General features: G+C 42.8%; 1 protein-coding gene across 4 annotated transcripts in view; it reads right to left on the reverse strand.

Moving 5' to 3' along the window:
• Positions 1–22536, reverse strand: part of LOC125457201 (transcription regulator protein BACH1-like) — a 65980-nt gene that overhangs the window by 26904 nt on the left and 16540 nt on the right. The gene's annotated exons all lie outside the window — the stretch shown is intronic.

Below are 22536 nucleotides of genomic sequence, written 5' to 3' on the forward strand. Positions count from 1 at the left end.
AAAAGAAAACAAATTATTATTCACTTCAATCACAGCAGCCAACAACTGAGTTGTAAAAAACGCTAATTCATTTAAACCATTTAAGTCTATCAGCTCATATTGAACACATGCAAATTGAGCACAAAATAGGTCCAAAATTATATCAATTTGGGAAGTGTTTACCACTCTACCCAGACCTTCCCCTCCCCGCAAACACACACACAAGTCAATGATTACAAGTAGGTACCATTTTAAACGATAAATTTTTTTGCGAAAGTAATGTTCCTTTAGAAAAATCCTTAACACATTTAAGAGTAGACGCTAGACACAGTTCGATTAATACAACGGTAAAGCTTCAAAATTTCCCCTTCCCCCACTGCATCCCAAAACCAACCCAGCTCATCCCCTCCCCCCACTGCTTCCCAAAACCAACCCAGCTTGTTCCCGCCTCCCTAACCTGTTCTTCCTCTCACCTATCCCCTCCTCCCACCTCAAGCCGCACCTCAATTTCCTACCTATTAACCTCATCCTGCCTCCTTGACCTGTCCGTCCTCCCTGGGCTGACCTATCCCCTTCCTACCTCCCCACCCATACTATCCTCTCTACCTATCTTCTTTTCTCTCCATCTTTGGCCCGCCTCCGCCCCCCCCCCTCCCTATTTATTTCAGAACCCTCTCCCCATTCCCCTCTCTGATGAAGGGTCGAGGCCCAAAACGTCAGCTTTTGGGCTCCTGAGATGCTGCTTGGCCTGCTGTGTTCATCCAGCTTCACACTTTGTTATCACTAACGTACCATTTCAGTTTAATATTGAGGAAGTACCTCACTGTCATAGGTGACAACTTTCAGCTGAGGAGTTAAACCAAAGCCTCCTGGACACACTCAAGGTGAATGTCAAAGATAGTTTATATGATCATTATCACATTACTGCTTGTGGTACATGGCTGTGCATAAATTGGTTGAGCTTTTCCTACATGCATGTGACTACACTTCAAAAAATGTACCCCTTGGACTCAAAAGCATTTAGAGACAGCAAGTAGTCATGAAAAATTCTACATTAAATCGGTAATGATGTAACAGTATTACAACTGAGCAAAGGTAAATATAAATGGCTTAAAGAAGGAGCTGGCCAGAGCTGATAGGATTTGGCAGGGCTGTAGCAGGGAACACTGTGGACTCACAGTGGTAGGAGTTTCTGGGGCAATTAAGGAGGCACTACAGAAATTCATCCCCAAGAAGAAGAAACATACCAAGAGGAGGGAGGATGAGGCAACCATGGCTGACAAGGGAAATCACAGACAGCATAAAAGAAAAAGCATACAATGTGGCTAAGATTAGTGGGAAGCCAGAGGCTTGGGAAGTCTTTATAAACCAGCAAAGGATAACTAAAAAAGCAATAAGGGGAAGAAGATGAAACATGATGATAAACTAGCTAGTATTATGAAAAATGAATGCAAGAGTTTCTTGTTTAAAAAAAGATACAAAAAGGTAAGAGAGAGGCAAGAGTGGAAAATGAAGCTGAAGTAGTAATGGGAGACAAAGAAATGGCAAAGGAACTCATTGGACACTTTGCATCAGTTTTCACAGTGGAACAACAGCAGCATACAAGACGTTCAAGTCAGTCGGGGTCAGAGATGAGTGCAGTGCCATCACGGAGGAGAAGGTGATGGGAAAGCTGAAGGTGTATAAATCATCCAGACCAGATCGACGACACCCCAGAGTTTTGAGAAAGACTGTGGAGGAGACTGCGGAGGAATCGGTGGCGATCTTTCAGGAATCATTGGAGTCAGGGAGGGTCCCAGAGGACTGGAAATGGCTAATGTTTAAGAAGGGAGGGAGGCAGAAGACAGGAAACTATAGGCCAGTGAGCATGACCTTGGTTGTTTGTAAGATTTGACAGTTCATTATTAAGGATAGATTGAGGAGTACTTGGAAATATGTGACAAAATAGGGCTGAGTCAGCATAGCTTTGTGAAGGGGAGGTCATACCTGACTGATCTGCTCGAATTCCTTGAGGAGGTCCCACGCAAGTTAGACAAAAGAGATCAGTTTGGATTTCCAGAAAGCCTTTGACAAGGTGCCACATTGGAGGCTGCTAAATAAGAGTTCATGATGTTTGGGGAAAGGTACTGGCATGAATTGAGGATTTGCTGACTAGCAGAAAGCACAGAGTAGGGATAAAAGGGTCTTTTTCAGAATGGTAGCCAGTGAATAGTGGAGTTCTGCAGGGGTCAGTATTGAGACGACAACTATTCTCATAATATATTAATGATATAAACAAAAGGAACTGAGGGCACAAAAACAGAAGTTGCTGGAAGAGCTCAGCAGGTCTGGCAGCATCTGTGATAAAAAAAACAGACTTAACGTTTTGGGTCCGGACTTCCTTCCTCAGAATATCTGAGGAAGGAAGACCAGGCCCGAGACATGAACTGATTTTTTTTTCTTTACAGATGCTGCCAGACTTGCTGAGGTCTTCTAGCAACTTGTGTTCTTGTTCCTGATTTACAACATCCACAGTTCTTTCAGTCTGTAAAAGGAAGTGAGGGTACTGTTGCTAAGATTGCAGATGATACAAAGGTGGGTGAAGGAGCAGATAATGCTGAGGTAGCAGGGAGGCTGCAGAAGGACTTTGACAGACTAGGAGTGTGGGCAGAGAACTGGAAGATGAAATACAATGAGGAAAAGTGTGAAGTTATACAGTTTCAAAAGAAGAATATAGTTGTAGATTATTTTCTAAATGGGAAAAGTCTTTGGAAATCCAAAGCACAAAGGGACTTGGGGCTAATAGTTAATAATGATTCTCTTAAGGTTAACACGCAGGTTCAGGTGGCAATTAGGAAGGCAAATGCAATGTTACAATTCATTTCCAAAAGGGCTAGAACAGAACTGCAGAAATATACTGCTGAGGCTGCATAAGGCATAAGATCGCATTCAGAATATTTTGAACAGTTTTGGGCCCTGTATCTATGGCTGGGTGTGTTGATGTTGGAGGGCCCCGGGGGAGGTGTACAAGAACGACTCTGAGGATGAAGTGCTGGTCATACAAGGAGCAGTTGAAGGCTCTGGGTGTATACTCAAATGGGAGTTTAGAAGGATAAGGGGTATCTGATTAAAACTTACAGAATACCGAGAGGCCTGGGGAGAATGAATATACAGAAGATGCTTACACTAGCAGGAAAGACCAGGAGCCTGAGTGCACAACCTCAAACTGAAGGAACAACAAAGGGTTGTGAAGGCCAAGTCATCTAGTGTATTTAAGACAGAGATAATCAGGTTCCTGATTGGTAAAGGATTCAAGGGCTACAGGTAACAGGCAGGAGAATGGGGTTAAGAAATAAATCAGCCATTACCAAATGGCAGAACAAGACTCGATTGCCCAAATAGCATAATGCTCCTACATCTTAACTGTCTTCAGAAGTTTTTCTTTAAAATGGAAAAGTTCCAATATGATTCCATGAACATGCATGCACCCAAATAAACCAGTTTAGAGTCTTCACATCCCACAAAAAGTGGGGATCCGTGAGGAGCTACGAACCACCAGCAGCAGTATAATTATTTTCAACATCAAAAAGCAGGACAAATGCAACCAAGCTCCAGCAGACTGCTCTTGATCATCAGTGGAAGGCATTATTGCTCTCAAAAGGGCACTTCCTCATCAATAACTAATATTCCACCTGTACAAACAAGTTGAACAAATAGATGTGAACAAATAGATGGGAAGCGAGTGACCATCAAGACAGCATTTAACTGAATGCGGCCTCAAGGAGCCTAACATAACAGGAGCCAATGAGCAAGGGATGGGAGGAGGACATCTCTCCCCTGGTTGGAGCCATAGCAAAGGAAGATAATTGTGCTTGTTGGAAGTTGATCATCTGAGTCGAATCCATAACTGCAGTATTTCCCCAGGTAGATATTTTCCAATCAACTTGGTCAGAAATGTTATTACTTACCTCTGGAGCAGGTGGGGATTTGAACTGTCATTGTCTTAGACTCAACCATCTTGGCTCACTTCATTAATGACGTCTCCAAAATGATGGTCAGAAATGCAGATATCCAATGACGATTGCAAATTATTCAGTCTCATTCACAACTCCTCAGACACTAAAGCACCATGAATACTCTCCAATTGCCTGAATCAGTCAAGCACTTACAAAGCTCAAGAAAGTTGATGAACACATGAACCAAATTCAATGCTCACTGCCTCCATTGACAGAGGCAGTGGCATACAAGAACGACACGATGCACTGCAGCAACTCAGCAAGGCTTCTCTGACAGTGCTTTCCATACAAACCACCTATACTATCTACCTATAGTTGCAAAAGATTCAAGGGAACACCACCACCTCCAAATCATACACCATCCTCATTTGAAACTTTTATATTACTTGGTATAAATCTTGGAGCTCCTTTCAATTAGTACTGTGGGTACCAAAAAAGAATTGCAGCAGCTCATATAGGCGGCTCACCAATGCTATGAAGGGCAATTAGCAATACATACTTGTCCTCCATCCTCCCCAACTATCCACGACCAGCAACATTTCCGAACACAGGAAAGAAAGTAATAAAAAAAAGAGGAACAAATGGGTCATTGGGAAGTTTGCACAGGACGTATGAATCACTGACACACGCTGATTAACAAAAACTATTCTTAAATAGAATATGACTGACTGGAACCTCTAAAAGAATCTTTCATTAATGCAGGAGTATTTTCCCAACCTCAAAATGCTCTTAAATGTTTCTTAGCCAAATGTAAAGTTATGAAGATTTACAAAGTATTTGATGTTTCCATCTACTTAGCTAAAAAAAGGCAAGTGCCTGCGCATGTAAAACAGATAAAAGTATCCATTTGAATATCTGTTCATTGCTCTTCAATTTTCACTTTCTCACCGTATTAGGAAGCCCAAATTTTCAATCATGGCCTTCTACCACTGTTGCCCTGTTTCAAGGACTCTGTGCCTAGAACAATTTAAAACATTACCCCAGAGCACTTTCATGCACCAGTTCAACATTAGGAATTGATATTAAAAATAACAGCTTTCTATGTGAAAATTCATGAAGAAAGTGATATACTGGTAAACACAGCTTGTGAAAGTACTGACAGCACATTACCACTAAACTATGAACAATTTTAAAATTTATTTTATTTGGATATAGTGTGGTATATTTGTTTAACATTCTTTGAATATGATAACTTGTGCTTTATTCTGCAAAGCTGGAAAGGATACACTATTTTGTTTTGTTTCTTTTACAGAACCACAAATTCTGCCAACTTTCAGTGGACTTGAAACTGGTTATTATGAACACATTAATACTCAATAGTTTTCCATTGATGCCCAAAAGCAAGGATTGAAGCAGTGGTTATAGATACGTGTTCACACCAGTCATAAAAGTAATTCTGGGATTTGTAAGCGCAGACGCACAGTTATCGCTTGCAACTTGTTGCATCTGCAGCAGACAGTAGTAGGAGGACAAATCTTGAGCAGTTAAGCAGCACATATTCAGGACAAAGCAAGAAGACCATACATCCAGAATGGAAAAGTTCAATATTGGAAAAACAGAGTGCAGAAAATGCAGGGGTGAAATCACAAAGACAAAAAGAATCCATGAGAAAAATTGGCAAGTGACATCAAGGGAATCCCACAGAGAGTGTTTTAAAAATGCTGTAAATTTTGTATGAGACACCATTTCAGTCTCATCTGGAAGATTGTGTTCTGTCTGTTCAGAAGGACACAAAGGCATCGGAGTCAGAGATATACAGCACGGAAACAAACCCTTTGGTTCAACTTGTCCGTGCCAACCAGCTATCCAATATAAATCTAGTCCCGTTTACCAATATTTGGCCCATATCCCTCTAGACCCTCCCTATTCACATATCCATCCAAATGTTTTCGAAATGGTGTAACTTTACAAGCCTCCACCATTTCTTCTGGTAGCTCATTCCATACATGCACCACTCTCTGCAAGAAAAAGTTGCCCCTTATGTCCCTTTTATATCTTTTCCTTCTTACCTTAAACCTATCTCCTCTAGGTTTGGACTCCCCCACCCCAGGGTAAAGACCTTGCCTATTTACCCTAGCCATGCCTTTCATGATTTTATAAACATCTCTAAGTTCACCCGTCAGCCTTCAATGCTCTGGGGAAAATACCCCCAGTCTATTCAGCATCTCCATGTAGCTCAAACCATCTAACCCTGGCAACATCCTCGTAAATCTTTAAACCCTTTCTAGGAGGGAGATCAGAATTGCCCACAATACTCCGCATGTGACGAAACCAACGCCCTGTACAGCTGCAACATGACTTCCTAACTCCTGTTATTAATGCACTGACAAATAAAGGCAAGGATACCAAATGCCTTCTTCACCATCCTATCCACCTGTGTCTCCACTATCCTATCCACCTATGGCTCCACTTTCAAGGAACTGTGAACCTGCACTCCAAGGTTTCTTTGTTCAGCAACACTCCGAGGACCTTACCATTAAGACGGTGCAAAATAAATTCACAAAAATGGTTTCAGGGATAAGGAACTTGAATTATGGAGATAGATTCCAAAGTTAGAACAGTTTCCCTTGGAGGAGTAGATTGAGAGGAGATCTAATCGCATTCAAAATCATGAGGGGTCTAGAGTACATAGGGAAAATCTCTTCCAAAGTCTCAAAGGATCAAGAACAAGATAGCACAGATTTAAAGTAATTGGACAAAGAAACAGAAGCAATTTGAGAAGAAAACTATCACACAGCTTGCAGTTAAAGTCTGGAATACACTGTCTGGGATTGTGGTGGAAGCAGTGTTAATGGAGGCATTTAAAAAGGAGTCAGGCTGCCAGGCTGCTCCTTTTCCAAACAACAATATGCTTAATTACAGGGAAAAGGCAAGAAACAAGTATAGCACTCAATCCTTGCTTGGAGATTAGGTACAGATACATTTGACTGAATGGTGTTTTCCTGCACTGTAACTACTCTGTGATGATGTAAAATGCAAGTGTTAGACAAAAATACAGCATACAATCCCTCATAAAACATTCTATTTTTCATAAATTTACATTATAGGAGGTCTTGTGGCATAATTGGCCATGTCTCTGTGACTGAGGCACAAGTTCAGGTGTAAAGTTTCAGTCTCGGGCTGGATGAACATGGAAGATACGTTGATAATGTGGTCAAAAATATTTAGTCAAAAGGTATGCCAATCCATTTTTCCCTGCCATTGTGGTAGTGGTGACAATAGATGTTGGGAAGGGCACAACATGGTGGTGAGATGGCACTAAGATAGGGGACACATAGTTATCACGCTTCACACACCTGGCGTGAAGGCATGGTTGGCGTTTTCCTGTCCATCTTGTTAGTAAGAAAGCTTTACAATGTTTTTCAAGACATACTTTCATGAGACGTGTTGGCTTTGTTTTCACCTTAAGGGAATATGTTGCGGGTTCTACGGTCAAGTTGCCTGTTGCTGCAAACAATTGCTTATCACTGTGCTGTGGGAGATATGAAGTCCTCTTTTAAACTGCTGTAGATAATTGAAAAGTAACTGAATATCTTGGTTTCCCACTGTCACATTAGGGAGCTTCCTGTGTTGAGCACCTATAGCTCAATTTTCTCATTTTAATGAACAGCTTCCTGAGACTTCCCATGACTCCCTCGAGGAGACAGTACTGAAAACTCATCCTCCACCAATGTAGTTTACCACTCAGTTACAAAATTCACTCCTGCCATGTCAGAATATTAAGAAATAGAAGCTACTTTTTGTTGTGAATTGTTGGAGAAAGTGGAGCAAATCTCCTACCTGGTATATATGTCTAATTTCATTCTTAGATTTCTTTATTCTTAATTCTTAATTCTTATATTTCTCAATTTCTTTATTAGAGAGGTCTTGCAATTTCTGGTGTGGTGGTTCAAGGTGATTGGCAGGTATGGAGATGAATATTAGTGAAACATGCCACCTAGACTGGTTAAAACTGAGGTTAATTCATTAATCTAGGCAAGCTAAAATATATCTAACAGTGTGAGGGGGCAGTCTACTTTGAAACCGGATACAAAGATAACGGGTATTATGTCATTCTGACAAAGGACTCCAGGCAGGACTTATACTGTTAACGGTAGGGCCCTGTGGAATGTTGCGGAACAAAGAGACCTAGGGGTGCAACTGCATTGCTTTTTGAAAGTAATGTCACAGGTAGACAGGATGGTCAGCACTGTTTGGCATGTTTGCCTTCATTGGTCAGTGCATCAAGTATAGGAGTTAAGATGTCATGTTGTGGCTGCACATGACATTGGTTAGGCCACTTTTAGAATACCACATTCAATTCTGGTCTTCCTGCCATAGGCACGTCATTGTTAAACTTGACAGGGTGCAGAAAATATTTTCAAGCATGTTGCCAGGACTGGAGGTTTTGAGCTAGTGGGAGAAGCAGAAAACGCTGGGGTTTTTTCTCCCCCTGGAGTGTCAGATGCTGACGGGTGACATTATAGGAGTTAATAAAATTATTAGGTGCAGAGTCAAGGTCTTTTTCCGAGGGCAGGGGAGTCCAAACTAGTGGGCAAAGGTTAATGGGAAAGATTTAAAAGGGACCTAAGAGGCAACTTTTTCACGCAGAGAGTGATGACTGTATGAAACAAGCTGCCAGAGGTGGTGGTTGAAGAGGGTATATTTTAACAATATCTGGATGGGTGCATGAACAGGAAGAGTTTAGAGGGATATGGGCCAAATGCCAGCAAAGGGGGCTAGATCAATATAGAATATCTTGTCAAGGTGGATGAGTTGGGCCTTGTGGTCTGTTTCCATGTTGCATAAATCTGTGACTGTGTCAAAGGCATTCAGTAAGAGTGAGAGAGATTCTTGGTCAGCAACATAAGACATTGGAGGCTCCAGCATCACTCCCCATTGTTTGTAAGCTAAAATCCCCTCTGGGAGAAAAAATTCCTTCCTCATCTCCATCTTAAAAGAGGAGACACCCTTTTATTAAAATTCTGTCCCGAGTGTAGGTTTTGTGCTCTCAATGCGATTTAGCACTATCCAGAAAGAGAAAAAAATTCTACTGAATTAAAAACATTCCATCATGGAGGGAGGCGATTCAGCTCATCATGATGGCGGTCTACAACAGCAACCCTTCCCAGACCCCACACCCCTCTGCCTTTCTGCATAGACCCTGCATTTTCTTCCTCTTTCAATAATGACCTGATTCACCCTTGTAATTCATAATTAAATATTCCTACCTCCATTTTCAAACAACACATTCGAGACAGTAACCATTCACTGCATGAAAACATTTTTCCTTGTGTCGCTCTTTGGTCCAACTGCTTTCACTGGGTTCTCCCTCTGACTCTCAAACCTTTTACCAACAGGAAGAGCTCCCCCTTCTATACTCCTTGCTGTTTTATGTCAGTTATTTACTCAAAGTAAGGAGGCATGGGGTTCAGGGAATTTGGCTGCATGGATACAAAACTGCTGCCCAAGAGAAGACAGAGGGTGGTAGTAGATGGAAAATATTCAGTCTGGAGCTTGGTGACCAGTAGTGCTCCGCAGGGATCTGTTCTGGGACCTCTGCTGTTTCTGATCTTTCTAAGTGACCTGGCTGAGGAAGTGTAAGGGTGGGTTAGTAAGTTAGCTGATGACACGAAGGTTGGTGGAGTTGTGGACAGCATGGCGGGCTGTTGTAGGTTGCAACAGGACATTGACAGGATGCAGAGCTGGGCAAAGAAGTGGCAGATGGAATTCAACCCAGAAAAGTGTGAAGTGATTTATTTTGGAAGGTTGAATTTGAATGCAGAATATCACATTAATGGCAGGATTCTAAGCAGTGTGGAAGAACAGAGGTATCTCAGGCTCCGCATCCCTCAGAGTTGCCACCGAAGTTGAAAGGGTTGTAAAGAAGGTATATGGTGTATTGACTTTCATTGGCAGGGGAATTGGGTTTAAGAGCCGTGAGGTTATGCTGCAGCTCTATCAAGCCCTGGTGAGACCAGGATTGGAATATTGTGTTCAGCGCTGGTCACCTCATTATAGGAAGCATGTGGAAGCTTTAGAGAGGGTGCAGAGGAGATTTACCAGAATGCTAGATAATAAAATGTGAGGCTGGATGAACACAGCAGGCCAAGCAGCATCTCAGGAGCACAAAAGCTGACGTTTCGGGCCTAGACCCTTCATCAGAGAGGGGGATGGGGGGAGGGAACTGGAATAAATAGGGAGAGAGGGGGAGGCGGACCGAAGATGGAGAGTAAAGAAGATAGGTGGAGAGAGTGTAGGTGGAGAGGTAGGGAGGGGATAGGTCAGTCCAGGGAAGACAGACAGGTCAAGGAGGTGGGATGAGGTTAGTAGGTAGCGGGGGGTGCGGCTTGGGGTGGGAGGAAGGGATGGGTGAGAGGAAGAACCGGTTAGGGAGGCAGAGACAGGTTGGACTGGTTTTGGGATGCAGTGGGTGGGGGGGGAAGAGCTGGGCTGGTTGTGTGGTGCAGTGGGGGGAGGGGATGAACTGGGCTGGTTTAGGGATGCAGTAGGGGAAGGGGAGATTTTGAAACTGGTGAAGTCCACATTGATACCATATGGCTGCAGGGTTCCCAGGCGGAATATGAGTTGCTGTTCCTGCAACCTTCGGGTGGCATCATTGTGGCAGTGCAGGAGGCCCATGATGGACATGTCATCAAGAGAATGGGAGGGGGAGTGGAAATGGTTTGCGACTGGGAGGTGCAGTTGTTTGTTGCGAACTGAGCGGAGGTGTTCTGCAAAGCGGTCCCCAAGCCTCCGCTTGGTTTCCCCAATGTAGAGTAAGCCGCACCGGGTACAGTGGATGCAGTATACCACATTGGCAGATGTGCAGGTGAACCTCTGCTTGATGTGGAATGTCATCTTGGGGCCTGGGATGGGGGTGAGGGAGGAGGTGTGGGGACAAGTGTAGCATTTCCTGCGGTTGCAGGGGAAGGTGCCAGGTGTGGTGGGGTTGGAGGGCAGTGTGGAGCGAACAAGGGAGTCACGGAGAGAGTGGTCTCTCCGGAAAGCAGACAGGGGAGGGGATGGAAAAATGTCTTGGGTGGTGGGGTCGGATTGTAAATGGCGGAAGTGTCGGAGGATAATGCGTTGTATCCGGAGGTTGGTAGGGTGGTGTGTGAGAACGAGGGGGATCCTCTTGGGGCGGTTGTGGCGGGGGCGGGGTGTGAGGGATGTGTCGCGGGAAATGCGGGAGACGCGGTCAAGGGCGTTCTCGATCACCGTGGGGGGAAAGTTGCGGTCCTTAAAGAACTTGGACATCTGGGATGTGCGGGAGTGGAATGTCTTATCGTGGGAGCAGATGCGGCGGAGGCGGAGGAATTGGGAATAGGGGATGGAATTTTTGCAGGAGGGTGGGTGGGAGGAGGTGTATTCTAGGTAGCTGTGGGAGTCGGTGGGCTTGAAATGGACATCAGTTACAAGCTGGTTGCCTGAGATGGAGACTGAGAGGTCCAGGAAGGTGAGGGATGTGCTGGAGATGGCCCAGGTGAACTGAAGGTTGGGGTGGAAGGTGTTGGTGAAGTGGATGAACTGTTCGAGCTCCTCTGGGGAGCAAGAGGCGGCGCCGATACAGTCATCAATGTACCGGAGGAAGAGGTGGGGTTTGGGGCCTGTGTAGGTGCGGAAGAGGGACTGTTCCACGTAACCTACAAAGAGGCAGGCATAGCTGGGGCCCATGCGGGTGCCCATGGCCACCCCCTTAGTCTGTAGGAAGTGGGAGGAGTCAAAAGAGAAGTTGTTGAGTGTGAGGACGAGTTCAGCTAGGCGGATGAGAGTGTCGGTGGAGGGGGACTGGTCGGGCCTGCGGGACAGGAAGAAGCGGAGGGCCTGGAGGCCATCTCCATGCGGAATGCAGGTGTACAGGGACTGGACGTCCATGGTGAATATGAGGCGTTGGGGGCCAGGGAATTGGAAGTCCTGGAGGAGGTGGAGGGCGTGGGTGGTGTCACGGACGTAGGTGTGGAGTTCCTGGACCAAAGGGGAGAAAATGGAGTCCAGATAGGTGGAGATGAGTTCGGTGGGGCAGGAGCAGGCTGAGACGATGGGTCGACCAGGGCAGGCAGGTTTGTAGATTTTGGGAAGGAGATAGAAACGGGCCGTGCGGGGTTGGGGAACAATGAGGTTGGAGGCTGTGGGTGGGAGGTCCCCTGAGGTGATGAGGTCGTGAATGGTGTTGGAGATGATGGTTTGGTGCTCGGGTGTGGGGTCATGATCGAGGAGGCGGTAGGAGGTGGTGTCGGAGAGTTGGCGTCTGGCTAACCGGTTCTTCCTCTCACCCATCCCTTCCTCCCACCCCAAGCCGCACCCCCCGCTACCTACTAACCTCATTCCACCTCCTTGACCTGTCCGTCTTCCCTGGACTGACCTATCCCCTCCCTACCTCCCCACCTACACTCTCTCCATCTATCTTCTTTACTCTCCATCTTCAGTCCGCCTCCCCCTCTCTCCCTATTTATTCCAGTTCCCTCCCCCCATCCCCCTCTCTGATGAAGGGTCTAGGCCCGAAACGTCAGCTTTTGTGCTCCTGAGATGCTGCTTGGCCTGCTGTGTTCATCCAGCCTCACATTTTATTATCGTGGAATCTCCAGCATCTGCAGTTCCCATTATCTCTGATACTATTTTACCAGAATGCTGCCTGGACTAGAGGGCAGATCTTAGGAAAGGTTGAGGGAGCTAGGGCTTTTTTCATTGGAGCAAAGAAGGATGAGAGGTTACTTGATGGAAGTGTACAAGATGAAGAGACGCATAGATAGAGCGGATAGCCAGAGACTTTTTTCCCCAGGGCAGAAATGACTACTACAAGGGGGCATAATTTCAAGGTGATGGGAAGAAGGTATAGGGGAGATGTCAGAGGTAGGTGCTTTTTTTTTTAAGAAAACACAGAATGATGGGCATGTGGATTGCGCTGCCGGCAGTGGTAGTGGAGTCAGATACATTAGGGGCACTTAACCAACTCTTGTGTAGGCACATGGGTGATTGTAAAATGTAGGGTATGCAGGGTAATTTGATCTTAGTAGAATAGGTCGGCACAACTTCATGGGCCAAAGGGCCCATACTGTGCTGTTCTATTCCTTAGTTTGTAGGATGGAAACCAATTCAGCTATTTTAATTAAGTGGGCAAAATTCCAGGAGATGCAGAATTGTGGGGTAAAATGTTGGCAGGAAGAATGACAAAGCAGAGAATTACTTCAATGCAGCACAACTGCAGAAGGACATGGGAATTCCAATGTATGAGTCACAAACAGACAGTTACAGCAAGTAACTAAGGCTAAGTATGATTATTCTTGATGGGCAAAATGGTCAAATCTTACATTCTTGTGCTTGTAAAAGCATATGCTGCTACACCAACTCAATTCCCGCTTGGCTTAGTTGACTGGACGGATGGTCTGAATCAGAGTGAAGATAACAGCACAGGGTTCAATCCCCATTCTGGCTGGGTAGATTCAGGACCAGCCCTCTTGCCCTAACTAGGGTTGGTGCCATGGCATTGCACTGAGCTTGTCTTCAGACAGAAAGTCATGATTATTTTATGGAGACTCATCAGGAAAAGGAATACTACACTTATTTAGAGGAATTTCAATTTTTTTTCCTTTCTCTTTCTGTCCAGTATATCAGTTAAACTGTTTGATGACTGCTAATTTTTGATTACTTCTGCATCTATTCAACTGTTCATGAAAATAAAAGTAAAATCACAGTCAGCTGATCGAGCATAAATACAAGAAAATTTGAGAACTACACTCATGACATTGAAGACTAAATGCACTAGATGCAACAGTACATTCATATTTCTTACTTTAAATGTTAAGTTTCTTGTGCTGCAAATACTTTTGTGCATTGAGGCTCTTGCTTCCTGTAATTTGAGAGATTTGGCCCAGAGCTTCTGCTGGCCAGACAGTCATTATTCCAGCGTAGGTGGAAATTGCGCACAGGGATCCTGTGAAATCCCCTTCATAGCGCACACAAAGGAATTGCCCAGTAAGTTGAATGTTTCACTGGGCAATTCCTCTGTGCCCAGATCCCTCCAAGGGTCTCCATTTAAAATTGGAGAATTTGGAGGGCTCCAATAAAACTATGTATTACTCAAAAAAAAATCAAGACTGTTAAAATATATTATCTAACTCTGGAGACTATTCAACAGATCCCACACCTACTTCACACATAGAACCTAACTATACACCCTAGTCCCTGACCCAACCACCACCCTCCCCAAACACCCCAGCCCTTTCCCTTCCCTAGCAGCCACACATGACCCAACCCAACAAAGTCATGCGCCACCCTTGGCCAACTAGAACACAGAAAAGTACACAGGCCCTTTGGCCTACTATATCCATGTCATGATCCTATTACAAACTAATCCCACCTGTCTGGACATGGTTTGTATCCCTCTATTCTCTGCCTGCTCATGTGTCGATCTCAATGCTCCCTAAGCTTTGCCATTGTATCTGCTTCTAACATCTTCCTTAGCAGAGCATTCCAGGTATCCACTACAGTCATTTTTTTAAAAAAACCCTTCCTTGTACATCTTTAAAAACTTACACTCTCTCACCTTAAACATATGCCCTGCAGTATTTGACAATTCCACCCTGAGAAAGAGGCCCTGACTATCCACACTAGCCATGTCCTTCAGATGTATGTAAAACTGTATGAAGTTCTTCCAATGATCTAGCAAAAAACAATCCAAGCTTGTCCAACCTTTCCTTATAATGTATACACTCCAACCCATGCAACATCCTGGTAAACCTCTGCTGCACCCTCTCCAATGCCTCCATATCTTTCTTCTAGTGCAGCAACCAGGACTGCGCAGTAATGTAAATCTGACCTGACCAAAATTGCAGCACGACTTACTAACTTTTATCCTCAATTTCCCAACTAATGAAGGCAAGCATGCCTATGCGTAATTTATAACTTTATCCACTTGTGATGTTACTTTCAGGGACTTGTACCCCAAGATCCCTCTGTATATCAATGCTAAGGATCCTGCCATTTACGGTATACTATCCTCTTGAATTTGACCGCCCAAAATGCATCACTTCACACTTGTCTGGATTAAACTCCATCCGCCATTTCTCCATCCAAATTTCCAGCTGATCAATATCCTGCTGCATCCTTTGCTATACTTCATCATCCACAGCTCCAATTTTCATGTCATCTGTAAATTTATTAATCAGACCACCAATATTTGTATCAAATTTCTTTAGCTACATTAAAAACAACAGCGGTCCTACCACTAAATCTTGCAGAATACCACTGGTCACAGATCTTCAGAACCCCTCCACAACTACCCTATGTCTTCTATAGCCGATCTAATTTTGTATCCAACTTGCCAGCTCACCATGGGTTCCATATGATTTGAACTTCAGGACTTGTCAAGCGCTTTAGTACAGTCCACACATACAGCATCCACTGACTTACTCTTATCAATCATCTTTGTCACTTCCTCAAAAAACTCAATCAAGTTTCTGAGACAAGGCCTTCCTTGCATTAAAGCCATGCCAAATATCTCCAATAAGTCAATTCTTCTTCAAATGCAAGTAAATCCTGTCCCTAACAATCTTCTCCAATTGTTTCCTTGCCACTAATGCAAGGCTCACCAACCTATTATCTCCTGGATTATCTCTGTTGCCCTTCTTGAACAAAGGAATAACAGTGGCTATTCTCCAGTCTTCTAGGACTCCCCTGTGGCTAAAGAGGATACAAAAATCTCTGTCAAAGGCCCAACAATCTTCCTTGCTTCTGTCAGTATCCTGAGATAGATCTCATCAGAATCTGGGGACCAATCTACCTTAATGTTTTTCAGAACACACAAAACCTCTTGCTTCTTAACATCAACATGCCTGGGAGCATCAACAAACCCCTCCTAAATTTATTGCCATCTATGCCTTTCTCCTTGGTGAATACTAATGTGACGTATTCATGAAGGACCTCACTCGCTTCCTGTTGCTCTCCACATAAATTCGCTCCTTTATCTTGAGTGGACATACCCTTTCCTTGGCTACTGTTCTATTCTTCAGATACCTATAAAATACCTTAAGATTCTCTTGAATCCTACATGCTAAGTACACTTCATAGCCCCTTCAATCCCTTCTAATGTCTTTTTTTAAAAATTCTTTTCTGCTTCTTTTACATTCAAGGGCTTTGTTTGGTTTCTGTTTCCTAAATCTTATGTTTTCTCACTTTTTCTTTTTAAACTAACTCGAATATTTCTCATCGTCCAAGGTTCCCAAATCTTACAATCCCTATCTTTTATTCTCATAGGAACATGTTGTTCCTGAACTTTAAAAGGCTTCCACATGTCAAATGTGGATTAAACTTCAAACAGCTGCCCCCAATATAATTTTTCCAGTTTCCGAATAATACTGGTGCAATTATCCTTTTCCATGATTATCTTAAAACTTACAGAATTATGATCACTGTTTCCATAATGTTCCCCCACTGAAACTTCGATCACTTGGCCAGGCTCATTCTCCAATACAAAGTCTAATATGGCTCCTTTCTCAGTTATAATATCTACATATTGTTTCGAATATTTGTTCGGGATACACTTACATTCAGCCCCATCTAAGCCCCTGGCATGAAGGTAGACTCAGTGAATCACCCACTACCACAACCCTGTTGTTTTTACATCTTTCCACGATCTGCTTACACATCTGTTCCTCTAATTCCCACTAGGCATCAAGAGGCCTATAGTGTAACCCTATTACTTGTGATTCCACCTAAATTCCACATGGATTGCCTCACTGGATGAGCCCTCCAAATTGTGCTCTCTTTGTCACAGCTACGACCTTCTCCTTAAATCAGTCAGTAATGCAATTCCTCCAACCCTCTCTATCACACCTGAAATTTCTAAGCCCTGGAACGTTCAACTGCCAGTCCTGCCCTGCTCTCAACCAACTTGAGCAGATCAGAATCAATTCTCTCCACCCCACCTCCACTGCCGACCTCACCCAATCCAAACCCAAAACCAGAACCCCCAGACTTGACAGCAATCTTCTCTGAGAGACCAGATTTATCCCATCCACCCAGTCATGCCCTAAGTAATGCATCACCTACCTAGTCTGCTTGTAGTGAACCCCATCTGGTACCCTGTCCCTACCCAGTACTATGAAACAGCTACTAGAATGGAAAAGCAGCTCTGCACTTTTGAAGAAGCCCCGCATGTAATCTCCTCAGAAACGTGAAACCTTCTTTCATTTAAAAAAAGGGCTAGCTCACAACTTCTGCAACACTGTCACCCCTTGGAAAAACCAGCTCCTTGTTTCCACACCTACTTCTTGATATAACTTTTCCCAGCTCCAAATTCTGCCCAGAGCATCACTTTTTATATTTTTGCAAATAGTGCATCTTCTACCAATGCTTCCTTCGTATGACTATCTTGTATTTGGCATGAACAAACTGCTGCATTTTTTAAAAAAAGCATTATCCATAAATTCTATGTTCTCAGCTTTTCTGATCTAGCACCCATTCTTCCTAGACCACATACTTTTCAATCTCTCAGAATTTAGTACTACTTAACAGCATTGCTATCCCAGAGCACTACTCGCCCATTATTTCATCAGTCTCAATACACCAGGCCTGATTAAACCATCACTCAAATATATCTTTCCACTCTACTACTCTAAAACCAAGGTGCTCAGTCTCGAAAACTTCGGTGCCCTCAAAACCCTCTGTAATGCTGTAACATAAAGGACTAGGCCAGTAGACTTAAAGCACACCTCTATCCAATACTCAGTGTTTATACATGCCTTCACTGCCATCTGTTGTGCAATTTGGACCGAAAGAAATGTTAAGATTTTCAACTTAGCTAAGTAAGCAACTTCAGACAAAAGATTCCTGCATGCTTAAATTTACATTTAATACATTCAAAATTGAAGAAAAAGAAAAAAAGGTCAGGTTTTATGTAAATAACTCAGTTAACAGTATTTTACATATTAACTATACAGCCACCGAATTAACAGCTTGTTTACGTTTACAATGATTACATCATGCTTCTAAGGAAGAGGCATAATGCACACGTTTACTTAGGTTTATTAGGGCTTTTGATAGATACCAAATGTTATAAATTACTCGGCCTGTCTATGACAGCATAAGATCTGCAATGAAACAGAAAAGTGCTGATCTCATGCAGTAATGCTGACAAATGATGGGCAAGCATTTTCTGGTTGCTTCACATCATTCCTTCCCCAAATAACCCTGCCACAAACTAACCCACAGACGACTTCTTACTTTAGCACAATTAACATAACTGCTAAACTGCACAAAGTATTTTTGATTTAAAAATAACCAAACACCTATAGTAAATTCACAACTTCAATAAAATTTATCTAGCAAAGCTATTGGGTGTAATTATTAGAAAATCAAACTAAACCACGGTTAAGGCTTCTATTTTAATCCATTCTGTACAATTTATTCCATTTGCACATACACATGACAAGCACAAAAACATACATAAACTCCAATTGCACAGTGCAAGTACACTTGTTGGCTTTTGTTATGTGCAGGTAAACTGCAGCAGATGGTCAAAAGAATGGGACAACAGACTACAAAAACATTTTCTTTAGATTAACTTTGTATCAGCAACCATTTCCAAAAACGGCTTGAAGTGAACAAGTTGTAATACCTACAATTTCTTTTTACGATAAAAATATTCAAATCACTTTTTAATGAGTAGTGAGAAAGAAACAATTTGGAGGAGGAGAAACAATGCAAACAAGCTTTCATGTCAAATTTTACTCTGTCAGATTTGAAAGTGCATTAATGCCTCTGGGTTTGTATAATGGCACAGAACAGGAAGGACGGGGTAAGGAGGCAATCTTACCTATCAAGAATTGCATTTTCATGGAAACTGCTACACATTGGAGACCCATTTAAGTGGCATAGAAGAACATATACAATAAAAACTACCATTTTAAACTGAGTATATAAAAAAAAACTTTATAAAGGATCAGAGATAGTATGAACTGCCGATGCTGGAGTCAGAGATAAAACGGTGTGGAGCTGGAGGAACACAGCAGGCCAGGTAGCATCAGAGGAGCAGGAAAGCTGACGTTTCAGGTCGTGACCTTTCTTCAGAAATCAGGGTCCCGACTGGAACGTCAGCTTTCCTGCTCCTCTGATACTGCCTGGCCTCCTTTACAGAAAATAGTTGGAGAGATGTGACATATTATTCCATGAGTGACAGAAGTCACTAAGCATTTTGGCTGAACAATAAGAGGCAAGTTAAATCATGGACAACGTAATAGTTCAATAGCATTACAGATCATTCCAATAGGGATCACTGAATAACTAAGGAACATGAATGTTGGCAATTGCCTTTACTTTGCGAAGGCTAACAACAAGGCCAGTTGAAATCAACTGACTCAATCCTCAATGCTGTGCATTTATTCATTCAACCTTATCTGATCTAGTACATATCACCTTGCAAAAAAACATGAGCGTTCAATTGCTTTTATCCACAATCTCCAATACTCAGGTAAAATGTTGTATATTTAAATACAGATTAATCTGTAAATTAATGGTCTGATAGTTAGGTGTCTATTATACTGCTTACTGGTGTTTACATTTTACATTCACTTTTAAATTGAGATATATTGCCATTTGCTCATCAAAATACACACCACAATGCTCAATTCATTTATAAAAGATTACCAGTGCAACACAAAGTCCATGAGTAAACAAAGCCAGGCTTTTAAAACAAAAACTAAGATTTGAAATAAGTGTAAGGCAATCAAAGGCACAAAAACAGGCTCAACTCAGTGAACAAAAACACTGACAAGAATGATAAAGTATACACATTAGAAGAAACGCATGATGTCAACGGTAAAAGAGTCTATACTGACCAGAGTGACTGGTTGGAGGTCACTATGGTGGGTGAGTTTATTGTTGGTGAAATCTGCTGTATGTGGAAAATGCCAGACAAGGGCAGGACTTCCACAGTTAATGGTAGGGACTGCTGTTGAACAGAGGGACCAAGGAGTTCCTACACTTAGTTCGTTTTAAGTTGCATCACAGATAGACAGGGTGGTGAAGGCGACATTTGCCACGCTTGCCTTCACCAGTCAGAGCTAGAGAATAGGAGTTGGGAGGTCATGTTTGCAGCACTGCATACAGTTCTGGTTGCCCTGCTATAGGAACAATGTTATTAAACTAGAAAGGGTGCGTAAAATATTTAAAGAATATTACGAGGATGAGAGGGTTTGAGTTAAAAAGGAGAGGATGGACATTTTTAACTAGAGCTTTGGAGGTTGAAGGGTGTTCTTATAGAGGTTTATAAAATCATGAGGGGCATAGACATGATGATGACTAACCAAGGCCAATTCCCCAAGGTCGGGGAATCCAAAACCGGAGGGCGTAATTTTAAAGTGAGAGGGAGAAAGTTTTAAAAGTGACCTGAGGGGTAGCTGTTTCACGCAAATGGTGGCTCATATGTGAAATGAACTGCTAGAGGAATATTGGTAGATGCAGGTACAGTTACAACATTTAAAAGACATTGGACAGGTACATGAATAGGGAAGGTTTAGAGGGATATGGATCAAATTCAGGCAAATGGAATGGTTTAGTTTGGGAAACTTGGTCAGCATGCAGGAGTTGGACTGAAGAGTCGGTTTCCATGGTCTATTTTTTTTCATAGAGTCAAACAGATGAAATAAAAGCATCAAACAAAAAACAAAATGAAGACTGGCCAAAAGTTCAATCTTAAATGTTAAATCTCTACATTTCAGTTCAGTATTTTCAGCATGAGATGCTTTTACTGAAAACTCAAAGGCATACTAAAGACAGGATCAGCCTCTCACCCGTAAGAGCCCATTTTAAGAATTCAGATTAGGCATTTGATGATTAAGTCTGGCATTTCACATTGAAGGCATCCAAATGGCTACTAGATTGCAAACACTTACATTTCACTCCCAACTAAGAATGGGTGTATATTATATAACTGATGAGGAATTTCAAACTTGTGAATAAACATTTATATCAAAGATTTAGTACTTTGCATAATATAGGCTAGATAGTGTGACGGCCTGTCTGTTATTGGAGATGCACAGGTGACAGTTGCACATTGTAGCCATGCGGAATTTCTAGTACAACTGACTCCATGGGAAATGCTGAGACAATGAACTGGGCAAGGTCAAATTTCTTTCCCTACAAGGCATCAGACAGGTTTTAGGAGAACCAGAGTCTGCCTTGCAATTTTTGAAAGGCCATCTGACAGCTGAGAATCATCAAGCGCGCTGGGACTGATGGAATCCCTGCCAAAATAGTAAACTAAGCTGAGAAATATGCTTAGTTCACATATACAATCTCTTCTTTAATGAGGAATACATGCCTGGAAACCTCAGAGTTGCCTTAACTGTGATCACCTTCAAGAAATGAGATAGGACCAATATAAGATGTACTGCATCCATCAAAAGACACACTAGTATCATCTTCATCGCAAGGCAAATACAAGCAAAGTGCAAAAAGGAGGAGCTACTTATATAAATGGCCTTTATTCCTTACTGCACCAGTCCATCCCATATCCAGGCAGCTTCCTGCTGGTGTAGAACAAATGACATAAGTGTGAAACCACGCAATCTGCCTCACCTCAAATCCAAAGCAAAAACCACCTCAAATCCAAAGCAAAAACCATCTCAAACTGTCACCATAATGTTGCAAGGAGACAATGCTTATGTGTGCACATAGGGGTGGAGTCAAACTATGACTGATGTGTATGTGGAGCAGTATGAGACAACAGATTTTAGACTAAAGACAAAGATTTTCCACCAGCCTCCTTCCACTATGTGACACTGTTGCAGGGCTATCAAAATATTTAAAAGAATATTACGAGATAACCACTGGACATGGATAAATTCTTATATCGTAGGAATTTCCTCTCAAGGGCAAAACAACAACAATAAAATTCAATACCAATTCCAGTGTACCAGTGCAGTCTTATGCCATCTGAAGAACAGAACAAAAAACTTCAAAGATTCAAATGCTGACACAGAGCTCAGGGCCACAGTGGCAGCAGGAACAGTGTTAATGAGCCCTCCTGTATGGGTCACAGAGTTAGACAGAGAGAACAAGAGACAGTGACACACACAGATTATCTGTCAATGTGTAAAAGACATCACTAGTCCCCTCAACAATACCACCAGCAGGATAGGTAGTCTAATATCAAGGCCCCTCTTACAGGTTAACATCCTCTGCAGATATACTGATTACAGGCAATCAGCTGCAAACCACATCATTTGTATGCCTGACACAAGATTTCAAAAACAGGCTTCCTACTCCAAGCTTCATCACAGCAAGTGATTACCAGAAGGGCAGAGGAAGTCTTTCAAGAATGTCCGCAAAGGCTCCCTGAGAAAATGCAATTAATCTAATAACAGAGAAACTACTCCTACAAATCATTTCATCCTGAATGATGTTGTGTCTTCGGTACTGTAGTCTCAGCATCTTACAGATGAGACAGGAGAGTCACTTGGCAAGCAACCCATTATTGAATGTTGGTACGATTGGATCATTGAATCTTCCAGTCAGTCAATGCTGATCCCTAGAATGGTGAGGGATTGGTCAGTAGAGCTGCTGCCAATAAAGACCGGGGAGG

This window comes from Stegostoma tigrinum, chromosome 12 (genome assembly GCF_030684315.1).
Source record: "Stegostoma tigrinum isolate sSteTig4 chromosome 12, sSteTig4.hap1, whole genome shotgun sequence".
In the NCBI taxonomy this organism is placed as follows: Eukaryota; Metazoa; Chordata; class Chondrichthyes; order Orectolobiformes; family Stegostomatidae; genus Stegostoma; species Stegostoma tigrinum.